General features: G+C 40.1%; 1 protein-coding gene across 1 annotated transcript in view; it reads right to left on the bottom strand.

Annotated features, from left to right (window-relative positions):
* Positions 1-5,250, bottom strand: part of lpar1 (lysophosphatidic acid receptor 1) — a 133,662-nt gene extending 128,412 nt beyond the window's left edge. Inside the window, exons 1-2 of the mRNA XM_023960357.1 lie at positions 5,163-5,250; positions 2,040-2,185 (exon numbers count right to left, since the gene is read on the bottom strand). The gene's annotated coding sequence lies outside the window, so the exon portion shown is untranslated. The remainder of the gene's footprint in view (positions 1-2,039; positions 2,186-5,162) is intronic.
* Between the last annotated feature and the right edge of the window lie 7,823 nt (positions 5,251-13,073).

A 13,073-nucleotide genomic window follows, 5' to 3' on the forward strand; every position in this document is an offset into this window, starting at 1 on the left:
GAGAGAGGAATATATGAATGCGCAAGTGAGAATATATGTATGCGAAAGAGAGTATATATGACTGTGAGAGCAAGAATGTATGAATGTGAGAGAGAGAATATATGGATGCGTAAGAGAATATATGTATGCGAAAGAGAGTATATATGACTGTGAGAGCAAGAATGTATGAATGTGAATGGTTCAGAATAAATAATGTCTTATACGGCCCCTCATATCTAACTGTTTATTTGTCAGAATGTTTATTTTAACACAGCTGAAAACGCTTCTTACATAATTTTTTTGTGTCTCTGTATAAAGAAACTCTGATTTATCGATATGAAGATAAGAGGAGTTGAGGATTAACAGGTGTTTGAATACTTCCAAATACATGTGTGAACTTGCTTGTGGTGACATAATCAAAGATCTTTTTATTAAAATCAATGAGTATTACATTGTGTAATGTGCAATAATGATTACTCAAATGTTTTATTTACAATCAATAAGCTATTGATTTTCTTTACTTGATCTGCAAAGTGCAGCAATAACTACTGGTTTAATGTGATCTAATAATATACGAGGATTAGTTCTTAATGGTTACCGTTACTGTTTGCTGAAATAATGATTAAATGTTTTCTGAAGATTTTCAATCCTTTTCTGCTTTTTATTTTCAGGTTTGTCCATTGACATTGATGTCAGGTGTACAAAGAAAAATGCTTTTTTTAATATACACAAGGTTATGTGAACTTGTTGGAAGATTGAGGCATATTAGGACCACATATTAGGAGTTAACAGGAAATTTACATTGGCACAATACTGCAAAAGAGCCCAGATTCTTTACAAGCCACACACAGCAGATGTAATACTCTCAAAGTTGTCACATATTAGACCCCCTTGCTTCAATCAGAGGTCACCCCCAGCATATCCACTCCAGTCAAACTGTCCTTGTGTGTGTTTTTGAATCTAAGACCTTGAGAAGAAGGTTTAATGTAGAGAACTAAAGAAACAGGAGGAGTTTGTCTGAGTGCTTGCAGGTCACAATGTTGAAAAAGACTGCTGGAGCTTCATCTTAGAAGGTTCAACGTACTTAGAGGAAAGTCAATGCACCCTCACTTTGTCCTGCCTCTTAGTTCATACTAAAAATAAGTCACATGTTGGTAATGAAAATTTAAAAAGAGCACATTCCAAATATTAACACACTCGAAGAGTAGCAAGTGACCCTGATTGTAAAAGCAAAACATGTCAATCACAAGAGCTGCAATCCTTGTGTTAATTTACAGGACAGGAAAAAAAAGAACATAATCCAACACTGAAGTTTTTAACCACAAAGTACAGAGCAAACAGTACTTGATAAGGAAGGTCAGACCTCTCAGTGTTTGCAGGAAAGTGCTGCATTTTATCTGTCTGGGAGAAAGAATGAACTTTCCATGTGGTTTGGGGTCAGCCGGAACAGATCTGGTAGCTCAGGGTCTTTTTGGATCAAGAGGGTCCAATGGACTTGTACCCATAACAATCAGGGGTCACAAATGTTTATGGACAGCATCACCTCTTATGTCTTACTGACTGGAAAAAAAAATATGGATAAGAAAAGCTCAGTGGACTTGTAGTAGAGTGTCCACCCTGTGACTGGAAAGTCGTGAGTTCAAATCTAGGCCAAGTCATACCAAAGACTCTAAATATGGGACCCAGTGCCTCCCTGCTTGACACAACATTTAGGTTTATTTTTCATATAAAGATAAGCCAAAACCACTTTCCTGACATGAGGGTATCCATATCTGGCATTGTAAGGTCTCCAACAATGGACCAAACCGTTTCATGCCCATTTTGACATTTTGCACCTGCCTCTTCCATTTGTAGGTGGCAGACATGCGTTAGTAAACAGTAGAAAATGAAGAAGCTTTGTGATCAACCAACTTAATAAAGCATAATAAAAAGAAAGTACTTGAAAATTCATAGAAGTAAAAATAACAAAATTTACAGAAACTACAATAATAAAGCTTCAAAGAATACCATACCAATAAAAAGCATACTAAAATGTCTTCAAAAGTCTTTTAAGATGGTACCTGTCACAAGAATAGGCAGACGGCTTGATCCAAGTGCAGCAGGTTTACAAGTTCAGCTAGTCCGGATCCAGGCGAGAGTCAGGGTAGGCGGCACAGGGCTGGCAGGCCGGGGGTTAGGAGACAGGGGGTCAGGTCCAACTATAACACTTGGTAAGGAAGGCAGAGTGTCACAAACTATACTTCACACTGAGCTCAGCTCAATGCTTAAGTATGCTGTGGTTGATTGAGTGAATGAGAGTCAGATGTGCAACATCCAGGAAGTGTGTGCGAGGGATGCTCAGGAGACAGTTACCGACGGTGACCAGAGGGGGAGACAGAGCTCTGATGTCTGGCAGAGCCATACACATCAAAAATTGCTACAACAACAAACGTCTTGTTATAATGAAAGTAAAAAATATATACAATTATGAGGAATTATTCAGATTATATGAAAAGCTCCATATCGGCCCCTAATACTATCATAACTGTCTTCCTTGTTGCATATTTACATGTTAAAAAAATTCCCAACAACACAGGAATGTGTCTCCCAAAAGCTTTTTAATTGGAGAAACAGAATGATGAGGTAAGCAGATGTTCAGTGTCTGGCTTGCATGTCTGTTTGACCTAAATATTTCTATTTTTGGTTTAGTTCCTGCATGTTCATTTCTCCGTATGTGAAGGTCCATTTAGAATGCACACTTTCTTTCTAACTGTATATGTCAGGTCTCGTACAGAGGTTTTATGATTGTTTTTGATTCTTAAGGTGGAGCGTCTGCCTTTTCTTATTTTATTTTATTATTTTGTAATTTAAACCTCCCTCATAGCACCTTGATTTTTGTGCAAACTCACATTTGCTTTACAACAGGGGTGTAAAACATAAGGCCCGCCAGGTGGTTTAGTCCGGCCCACACATGAAGAGTAAAAACCATAAAAGAAAGCAAGTTTCTAGTCCATTCCTGTGGCGAGTTATGATTTTTTTAAAGAAATAACCGAAATGCGCAATTACGCCACTAGGGTGAGCAAAGGAAAATCAAAACGGGTGAAACAGCATATCTCTGCACGTGCTATAAGTGAAACCTAACAGCTCTGTGTCTGGGTAAGATGCAGTTTGGTTTCCTATGAGCCTCACCACTGTTATCTTGCTATGAGGATGATCAGTAGTTACACCCTAATGACCGAAATGTTGTAAAAAAGTGAAGTGGAGTGAAGAGCTTTCCAGGAAAATGGACAGTTTTTTTTTCTTTCACGAAGCTGAATGCAAACCTGAATGTTTTTTGTATGTCATCAATAGGTTGCAGTGCTCAAAAAATATAACATTCAGCACCACTAAGAGACTCACTATAAAGAAAAGTTTCTGGATTGCTTCAGTGTCTGATGTAAAATATTCCGTCTGTATAAAATTGAACAGACCACCTTTTTTTATTGAATTTAATTGATTAGGGTACTATGTTGTCTGAGGCATTTTTTCAAATTGAGTAAAAAAACTAAAACAAAGCCGTTATTTTGCTTTTACGTTACCGGTCCGGCCCACTTGAGATCAGACGGGCTGAATTTGGCCCCCGAACCAAAATGAGTTTGACACCCCTGCTTTACAAGATCCAAAAATAAAAGTGCACTAAGGCGATGCGTGGAAAGTAGTGTGACAGAGACGTGTGAGAGACGTGTTCCTTTGAGTCGTGTTTTCAAGAACAAAGCTGAGTCAAGCTTAAAGATCATATGAACACATTCCCTGCAGCCAAGAAAAACTTGCATTTACTGATAATATTACGAGAAACAATACTGCTTGAAAGATCTCTCCAGTGGAAATGCAGATCGCTGACTAGACAGTGATTCTCACCGTAAATTAAAATCAGCAAAGACCCTTTCCGCTCTTTTTGTGATTTTTTCTCTTTATTCGTATTTTTTGAAGAAGCACTTTTCTATTATCTAACGACAACAGTTAAGGAAACCATGAGGCAAGGGGTGAAAGAGGAAACAAATGAAGTCACGCAGTAACAACTGGGCTGCAGATGTGCTTGAAAAAAAAAAAGAATCAGATGAGATACTTTGCATTTCCTGAAAAGAGCTTCAGAAAATGCTCTTCAATGCAGCTCTTTAGTTTTTGCAGTTTCTTCTGCTAAATAGCGTTTGCAGAGAAAGTTCTTAAAAAGATATTAATTTAGGAAAACTGAAAGTCATTTAAAAGCCACCAGATTAGCTTGCTGTGCACATGTCAACATTTCTCACCTAAAAATATTTTTTTAACTTTAGTTCAGTTCAGTTCAGTTTCTTTATTTCAAACACAAATGCAACATAAACACAGTTGTTTAAAATAGACATATAAAGCAATACAGTGTGCCCGAAAAAGAGTGGGTTGAAGAGAAATATTGTCTGATCCCACCACTTTTTACAACACCTGATGGTGCGCATACTTCTATTTACAGATTTGTACAGACCATTCATATTACATTCTGCATGCCAACTGTGTAAAAATAACACAACATTAAAAGTACTTTCTTCATAGAAAAAGGCAAATGTGTTAATTGTTAATTTATACAGTTAGTCCTTAAAAATATGTGGATCAAATATGAAAAGTTAGGAGCCTACACAAGATGATTTCTACCTGAACACATATTTTTGCAGCTTAACTAAGACTGTTGAATGCAAAAATGTACCACGTCACCCAATGCATAAAAAATAAAACCATCCATATCTTAAATAATAAATGATATTTTTTGTAGATTTTATAAAGGATTGAAAATATATGTCTGAATAAAAAAAACAGAGTTTTCTGTCAACCCTTTTATTTAGTGGGATTTACAGGGTTAAGACACTTTTCATTAGAAAAAAAATCTACAGTACAAATACAAGACGGTTATAGTCATAATGTTTCCATCTTCTTCTTTAAATGAAATAATGGTTTTCATCTAAATGTAACATTACAACATGTCTGTCCGTCTTCTGCACTGTGTTCCTGTTTTCCTGATTAGCTTACAGTTAGTTTTTGTTTGGTTTCCCTGCTTGGCAGCTCTTTCTGTTAGATGATAAACCCCTGGCCTTGGAACCGTGTGCCTCCCATCTCTGCATTTTGGGTCCTTCGTCAACACCCCCTACCGGACACAAGAAAAGCAAGGACAGAAGAAAACAAAAATTAAAGAGACATACCGGTAATCATTTTCTCTTGTTTCCCTCTGTTAGTTTCCACCAACGCCTGCCCATCACCCCAACCTCTGTCGCTACTCATCTTTCACAGAGAAAACACCCAGCAATCTGTGGAGGTAAACTGAAACCAGACCACACATTGGTTGACTGAGTTTTTGTTGCTCCTGTAAAAAACTACTGGGTTTGTCAGCGCAGAGATGTGATGGCAGCGCAGAGATTCTACAATAGACCCCCCCTGAATACTTAAGCTAAATCTTAAGTATTCGGGGGGGGGGGGGGGGGGGGGGGTCTATTGTAGACAGACAATATTTTTAACCTATAAACCTGCATTAATCCACCTATCAGTTTCACAAACGCGCCTAATTCCTATTAGGGAGAAAGAGTTAGCAATCACATCCTTTACTTTCCTCTGTGGGACATCAAGAAAACAAAACATGACCCGGATAGCTGAGATTGCAATGTGTGGAGGGACTAATTGGAGACAAAAAATAAATACAAGGAGGACCAAAACAAATAAGAAGCATATGAAAACAGTTTATTAGGAATATATTGGTGCATTCAAAAAAAGGGACAAACAAATCAAATTGTTTTCCTTACTATAGAGGGCACCAGGTTATAAGGCGCACCATTACTCAATAGTCTATTTTTGAACTCATGTCATATTTAAGGCGTACCAAACATTAAGGGGTTTTTAGCGAGACAAAAGAGTCAGAGATAAGTCTGTCAGTCAGTCAGAATTTGCTAAATGTGTTCTTAGTAACTCTAAAACTTGTGTTAGGATCCTCTCTCTCTCCCTTTGTAGCTGCAGGACTTGGGCAGAGAGTTGCCGGAGCTGCCTCTGCCCCCAGGAGCTGGTTGGCTTAATCAGAGGCTTAATCTTCCTCTGATTAAGTCTTCTGGTCTTAAAATACTGTCCAAACCTTCGTCTGCCACCTGTCTGCAACTTTTTTTAGGCTTTTAAAACCAGAAAATAAGGTAAAAATGCAAAGAGAAAAAACAAAACTGGAAACAAGCAGTGACAAATGGAGAAAGTAAGGGCATTTGTAAGCTTGCACCAGAATGGTAACCTAGAGCAAATCAACAACACTCAAGGATTTTGTCTTCATTCATCATGTTTTGAAAAGCAAAAAGGCAGCCTTGTAAAAACAATAAAAAAACAAGAAAACTCTCTGGAAACATACAGATTACGGGACTTGCCTAAAAAGTGCAAACTCTCTTTTATTAACAATGAAGTCAAGAATCCCACTATAAAAACAGTGCACAATGAGACGGTAGAGCTCCGCTTACAGCCATGTCAATTACATAACCAAAGAGCTGTTGGGAAGAAATAGATTTACAGACAATGACCGTGTGCGTGCATGATACGCGTGTACATGCAAGCATGTGTGTGCGCAAGTGTGCCTATTACCGTACAGATTACGTGACATCACTGTTTCCACAGGAAATTTTGTTTCTAAAAAGCTGTTTTGTCCCTCTGCATACAACCTCCTGCAAAATGTATTTCTATACAAGAAATATTAGTGCCATGCTAAAAGGAAATTGGTGTGGATGAACAGATAAAAGTTGTCTGATTAGATACAGAACAGGTAACTATGACCAAATCCAGTATGACAGGTGTAAGGGGGCAGTCCCGACACTTGACAAAACCACAGTCAGGCAGGCAGGAGTCGATGACAGGCATGAGATAATCAGGGGAGAGACAGGGCAGGCGGTAGGCAAACTGAGTCAGAAACAGGGTCAGGAGACAGAAGATCAGGTCCAAATATAACGCTTGGTAATGAAGGCAGAATGGCACAAACAGTACTTCACACTGAGTGTGGCATAGTGCTGTGCTTAAGTAGACTGTGATGGATTGAGTTAGTGAGGGTCAGGTGTGCGGCATCCAGGAAGTGCACCCTTGGTGTGCTAGGACAGTGGTCCCCAAACTTTTTAGCGCCACGGACCGGTATGACGTCACACAAAACTGTCACGGACCAGTTTTATGAACGTAGTCAAATGATTATTGTAGCAACATCATGATGCAGGAAGAACAGAGACGTGACAAGAGGAACCCTGAGCTTTCATTCTGACACGCATAACATTGTACATCGCACAGGTGTCATCATCCTCTCCCCTTCCCAAACTCATGGTGCAAAAATGAAGTACTATTTATTAAATGTAGCTATATTTTTTTGGAAGTCAAAGGCTCCTCTTCTGTCTCCTGGCTGGGCACTTTCACCTTGGCAAAGAAACTTTCCAAAGACGTTTGTTTTTTACTTATTTTGCTAGCTCCTGAGTTTTTTTTTAGCGGTAACATAATCACGTGACCGAGAAGAGCGCCTTGGCCTGCATCCAGAGTGACATACATGGAGGTAACAGAGAATCAGGCAATTTTTCAAAATAAAACATCTTTCAGATTCCAAAATAAATAAAACAGAAGTAATGTAAGTTATTTATTCTTTCTGTGCGGCCCGGTACCAAATGACCCACAAACCGGTACCGATCAGTGGCCCGGAGGTTGGGGACCGCTGTGCTAGGAGATAAAGTGCTTCAGTCCTCTGGAGACTACTTCCGCTGGTTACCAGAGGGGGAGACAGAATTCTGACTTCTGACACTTGGAGGAACAATGTTAAGCAGATTTATGACCCATAAATTGCATAAACCCAAGCAGCAAGAATTATAGAAGGCAGCTTTTGGTGCAAACCATACAACACCATACACACCAACAACATTATAAAAAATATATCTTAGAGACCCTTGTTCCAAGAAAAATTATATCTCAATCATCCTATTAATAAAGTTTTTCAATACCAAAATAATCTTAGTTTTTGAAACATGTCTTTGCTACAAGAATGTATTACCTAAAACAAGAATTCACGGTAAGACCATTTTTCTTATCCCAGTGGCAGGTGTTTTGCTTATTTTTTTTTCATTTCAAGAATTTTTGACCTTGTTCTAGGGGGCTTGTTTTGGCAGTGAGGTTTTGAAACATTCTCCACAATATATCCTGAAGATCTTTTGTACTCAAGTGATCAATCTTGTGTTTAGCTATCATGATCCTGGTGACAAATACAGCCGTTGGTTCCAATAACCTTATTTGTGAACCCACAAACCTATTACTACGACAGAGTTTTAGGGCCAGAAAAAAAAGTAAAATTAAAGCTGCAAGCGACGTTGTGCGGCCCGCAGATGCAACCTGCCTTCCACGCCCAACTATACGCACCACCGCCGCCCTCACTGCCCTCACCGCCCACCTTTGACCAAGGATAGTTAAAGCTGCATATGTTAATTATGCTAACTATGCTAGTTTTGCTAATGTGGCTAAAAGTGCTAGCATTGCAATCAGCATCATAAACTCTCTCAGAAAAAAACATTACCTGAAATGCTAATTATGCTAAATATGCGAGCTATGCTAATGTGACTAAAAATGCTACCATAGCGATCAGCATCATCAATTTTCTCAGAAAAACAACTTTCCTAACATGATAATTGTGCTAACTATGCTAGCTATGCTAATATAGCTAAAAGTGCTATCATAGCGATCAGAAAAACACATTACCTAAAATGCTAATTATGCTAAATATGCGAGCTATGCTAACATAGCTAAAAGTGCTAGCATAGCGATCAGCATCATCAACTGACTCAGAATAACACATTGATCCATTGGTGAGAGCTACATGTCATAAGTTGATAAAAAAATCCCACAAAATGGCGGATTTTCTGTTGATTTTATCTCCATAGCAACTATTTTATGTTTTAGTCGCCTTGGGATGACGAACAGATCTACGTCAGTTTTAGACAGATCGGAAAAAGTAAACTTTTTCTTGTCCTTAGCAACAGTGGTTTTATGCTAACCACACCCACATTCCTTATATGTCCATATCCAGTGTTTTTCATTATGTTCAGTTGCTGACATGGATGCATGTTTTCAATTTTCCCAGTATTCCATTAAAAAACATAGGAGTTATAACAGTGCGCCACTTTGCAAGCTCAACACACGCACGCCGTTCAAAATCTACAACTTCTTATTCCACCAATTTTTCCACGGTAGCTTGCTATTGATGCCCAAAAAGTAACAAGACGAACGATAAAATTTCCAACAACAAATTTACGTTTGAATCCGGTGGTAAAGGTATTTTTTATAGAAAATTCCAGATGGCGGCTTTTTCCCGAGGTCAAAGGTCGACGAAACTCCAGAGGTGATTGTAGACTTACGTTAGCAAATTGTGTCAAATTTCATGAAAATCGCTCGAAAGAAAGTTTGTTTTTCTAGATTGTGTAAAAACGCGAAAATTTCTCGAAGAAATCAGAATTTTCTTTTTTTTAGCCAAGTCAGCACTTTTTTGGGCGATCGTTTTTGTTTACCACGGCCACATTCTTTTATCGATCTTGTCGTATGTGACATTGTTTTATTCAGCGTGGGCCAGGGAATCGCATATTTCATTTTCAGAACATTCCGATAACAAATGTGCCAGCTAGCTAAAATCGCAACAGTTGCTAAATCGCCACGTGCACGCCATTCAAAATCTACAACTTCTAATTCCAACATTTTGTCCACAGTAGCTTGCCATTGATGCCCGAGAAGTTACAAGAAGATCGAAAAAATCCCTGGGACGAGTTTTCATTTGTATCAGTAACTAAAGGTCAGGTCAAAGGTCAGCGAAACTTCTTTGGTAGCTGTAGAATAAAGCTGGTGGCATGTGTGTGCGATTTCGTGAAAATCGCTTAAACAAAAGTATTGTTTTCCCATATTGTAAAAAAACACGAAAATCGCCATCTCTCTGAGTTTGCCAAAAAATGGCCGCCAAGCCGTAGGTCGTGTGGCCATCCCATAATGATATCAAAACTTCTTTGGGATATCTCCAACACGTGTGTTTTGCTTTCGTTGCTCTAATTAAAAATTTTTTTTTTTTTTGGCCCCATGAGCGATTTTTGGCCCATTCATTTTTTTTACGGGAACGCTTGCTGTGATGTCATCGACTTTGGGGGGTGACGTTCTCTTTGCCGAAAATTCATTTTCAATTTATCCTAGGTGTATGCTCATTATGGTGAGTTTTTGAGTATGTGGCCGGGGTCAAATTTGTGATCAACGGATCCTTTAGAAACGAGAAGAAGAAGAAAAAAAGACCAAGCAGAAACAATATAAAAGTTTTTGCGGTCAGGTTTCATATGTATTTCAATGCAGCCTGTCTTTTACGATATGCTGGGCATGTCTTTTTGGCTTTAAACCCTTCATTTGAGGGCTTTTTGGGGCTTTTTTGTGTTTTTGTCGTCATTTTTGCGATTACAATTTTGACGTTTTTGCGGTGGGATGTGCGTGTGTGAGTGTATTTTTGTTGCGTTACACAATTTTCATATCGTTTTGTGCTTTGGGGAACTTTTGACCTGATTTTTTGTCGTTTTGTCGCGTTTTTTTGACGTATGGAACCTTTTTGAGTGTTCGACCCTTGTAGCAGTTACAATATGGTTCTTGAAGTCTGTGACTGCTGCGGGCCATAATTACGGGATTTAAAGTCGTAAATTTACGAGAACGCTGCGTAGCAGCAGAGCAGACCGACTAAACTTAGTTGAACAGGTGCGCTGAATTTTGATTGATAACGTTTCAAAGGTTTGAAAGCTCATAAATCGTTTGACTTGCGATTTATTAAGGTTTTATTTATTGATGGGTGGCATCGGTGTCCCTGCAGCTGTCCACTTCAAATCCTTTTCTTCCTTCACCAAAGACAAGATCTCTACGTCTGTGTGATGTTTCCGTTTGAGGAGGAGCAGTTTTTGGCCTTTTCACCGTTCTAATGTTAATATAACAGACTATTTTTAATCATCTTTGTTGTTTTATGTTGAAACGGGACCTTTTATCTGGACGAGGGGGTGTATGTAACAGTTTACACATTGGTGTTCTGTGCATGACAGGTTCATGACGTAAAGTGACAAATGCAGTTCTGGGTATGTGAATGAAAAGGAAAATAAAGCAGCGGTCCTCTACACCCAAATGTGTCTCTGAGCTCCTTATTTTACATATGAAACTCCGCTTTACCGACACCAAATCCCGGAAAGCCGAGTACACTGAGAATAATGTGATTTTGAGTCACCAAAAGGTTCTGAATTTCTTTGTTTCTGAAACGTATCTGGATACAAAGCTTCACAAAATGCTCCACATCTTTCATCTTCAAGCTAGGCTCCGATAAACAGACAACGTTGGTGTTTTTTTCCTCGTTATCTATTACTTTTTTTCTCGTAAACTTACAAGATTTTTTGCCTTAAATTTTATGACTTAAAAGTCGTAATTAAAAAAAAAAAATGTTTGTAAATTGGCCCTAAAACTCTGTCATATAATACTGATAAATATTACTGTATGAGTTGTGTGTTGTGTTTTTTTTTTGCTTAGTTTGGCAATATAAGGTAAGACTTACATGTGATTTTATATTTTTTTAATACATAGCTAATACAGTTAGAGGGCCCTGTAGATGTGTATATCAGTATTTTCTACTGACAGCAACGGAGAAAAAGAAGCACCGCTCAGTCAATGGCCTTGGTGGAGTTTTTCCAAAGCAACACAGAGGATACAGAATTCAACTGATTTAGGGATTTGAAGTGATATATAGAGTTTAGTTGCTTTGTTAGCATGTTCTCTATGCTATGGTTATCTGAATAATTGTTCATTTGTTGCAGTAAGATACTAGATTTTCCCTATATTTAATCAAGCTAAATAGGCATTGATGTATTAAAAGCATGCAGGTATTCAGTCCCGTTATCAAGAATAACTGTCAGTTCTTGTTCCCAAATTTTGTTAAATCATTTTTTTTCAAAACTTTCCACAGAATTTACTACACTGGACAGAAGATGTTCAAGATGCATGCACTGTGGTTCTGCACACCTGTCCAGGCTCTCTGGCAACAGGTATGTGCCGATCTATCAGTCTGGGTTAAGGTTTCAATCACGGCTTCACCGTCACTTTGTGTGCTTGGTGACATGAGTGCCATCGATATAGAAGAAGAATTAGTATCTATCATTTTCATAACTCTTTGTATTGCTAAAACAAATGATTTTAATAAGTTGGAAAAACAAGAAAAATATAAATATAAGTCAATACAGAAATCTGCTGTTTGATCATATCAGCTTGGAAAAAATGTCAGCCCAAAGTTCAAATAACTTTGAAAGAATTCAGTCTCTCTGGTCTCCCATAGCTAACTCCATGATTTAGGGGGTGGGGGGCCTGGTCGTCGCTGCTCCTTGCATTTCCGCCGTGGTTTGGGGTGGGGGTTGGGGCCTCCGGTGCCCGGTGGGGGGCGGTGGGGACTCCATTAGTCGGGGGGTCTGGTCCGGTGCCTGGGTGGAGCGGCCTGGGGCGCTGCGCGGTCTTCCGGGCTCGGCTGTGGTGGGTGTGTGCTGGGGGGGGTTGAGTGGTGGTCCAGCTTGGCTTGGGGGGGTGGTCTCTATGCCTGTGCTGGGGGGGGGTTGGCGGGGGGGCCAGTGGCGCTGGACGGGCTGCCCATCTACACCTAGGGGTGGGATCAACCCTTCACTGGCTCTGGGTCGGGGCCGGGCAACCCTCTTGGGGCCCCCGGTCGCTCGGGGTGTAATCCGCGGGGGCTGCGGGGTCTGGGGGGGTGGGGCTTGCTGGCCCTGTCTTGTGGGGGGGGGACTATTTCGGGGTGGGGGTAGGGCCCACTATCGGTACGGGACCTTGGAGGCTTGACGGGTCGGTGTCTCCGCTGAGGCAATCGGCGGTTGCCCCGGCCGGTTGGCTGCTTTGGTCCGGTCAAGGCCTGACCAGAGCTCTCCCAAGGCCGGCGCCTGGGGGTGGGGGCCTGGACTTGCGGTTGTTCTCTGCCTGCTGCCGTGTGCCGTTGGGGGGTTCTGGCTGCCGCAGCTGCTGCAGTGGGGGTCTTGGTGTGGGGATGGCTGGGCACTCTCCCTCCTTCTTTTCACATTCCA

The sequence above is a fragment of the Oryzias latipes genome, chromosome 12 (assembly GCF_002234675.1).
Source record: "Oryzias latipes chromosome 12, ASM223467v1".
NCBI classification, from domain to species: Eukaryota; Metazoa; Chordata; class Actinopteri; order Beloniformes; family Adrianichthyidae; genus Oryzias; species Oryzias latipes.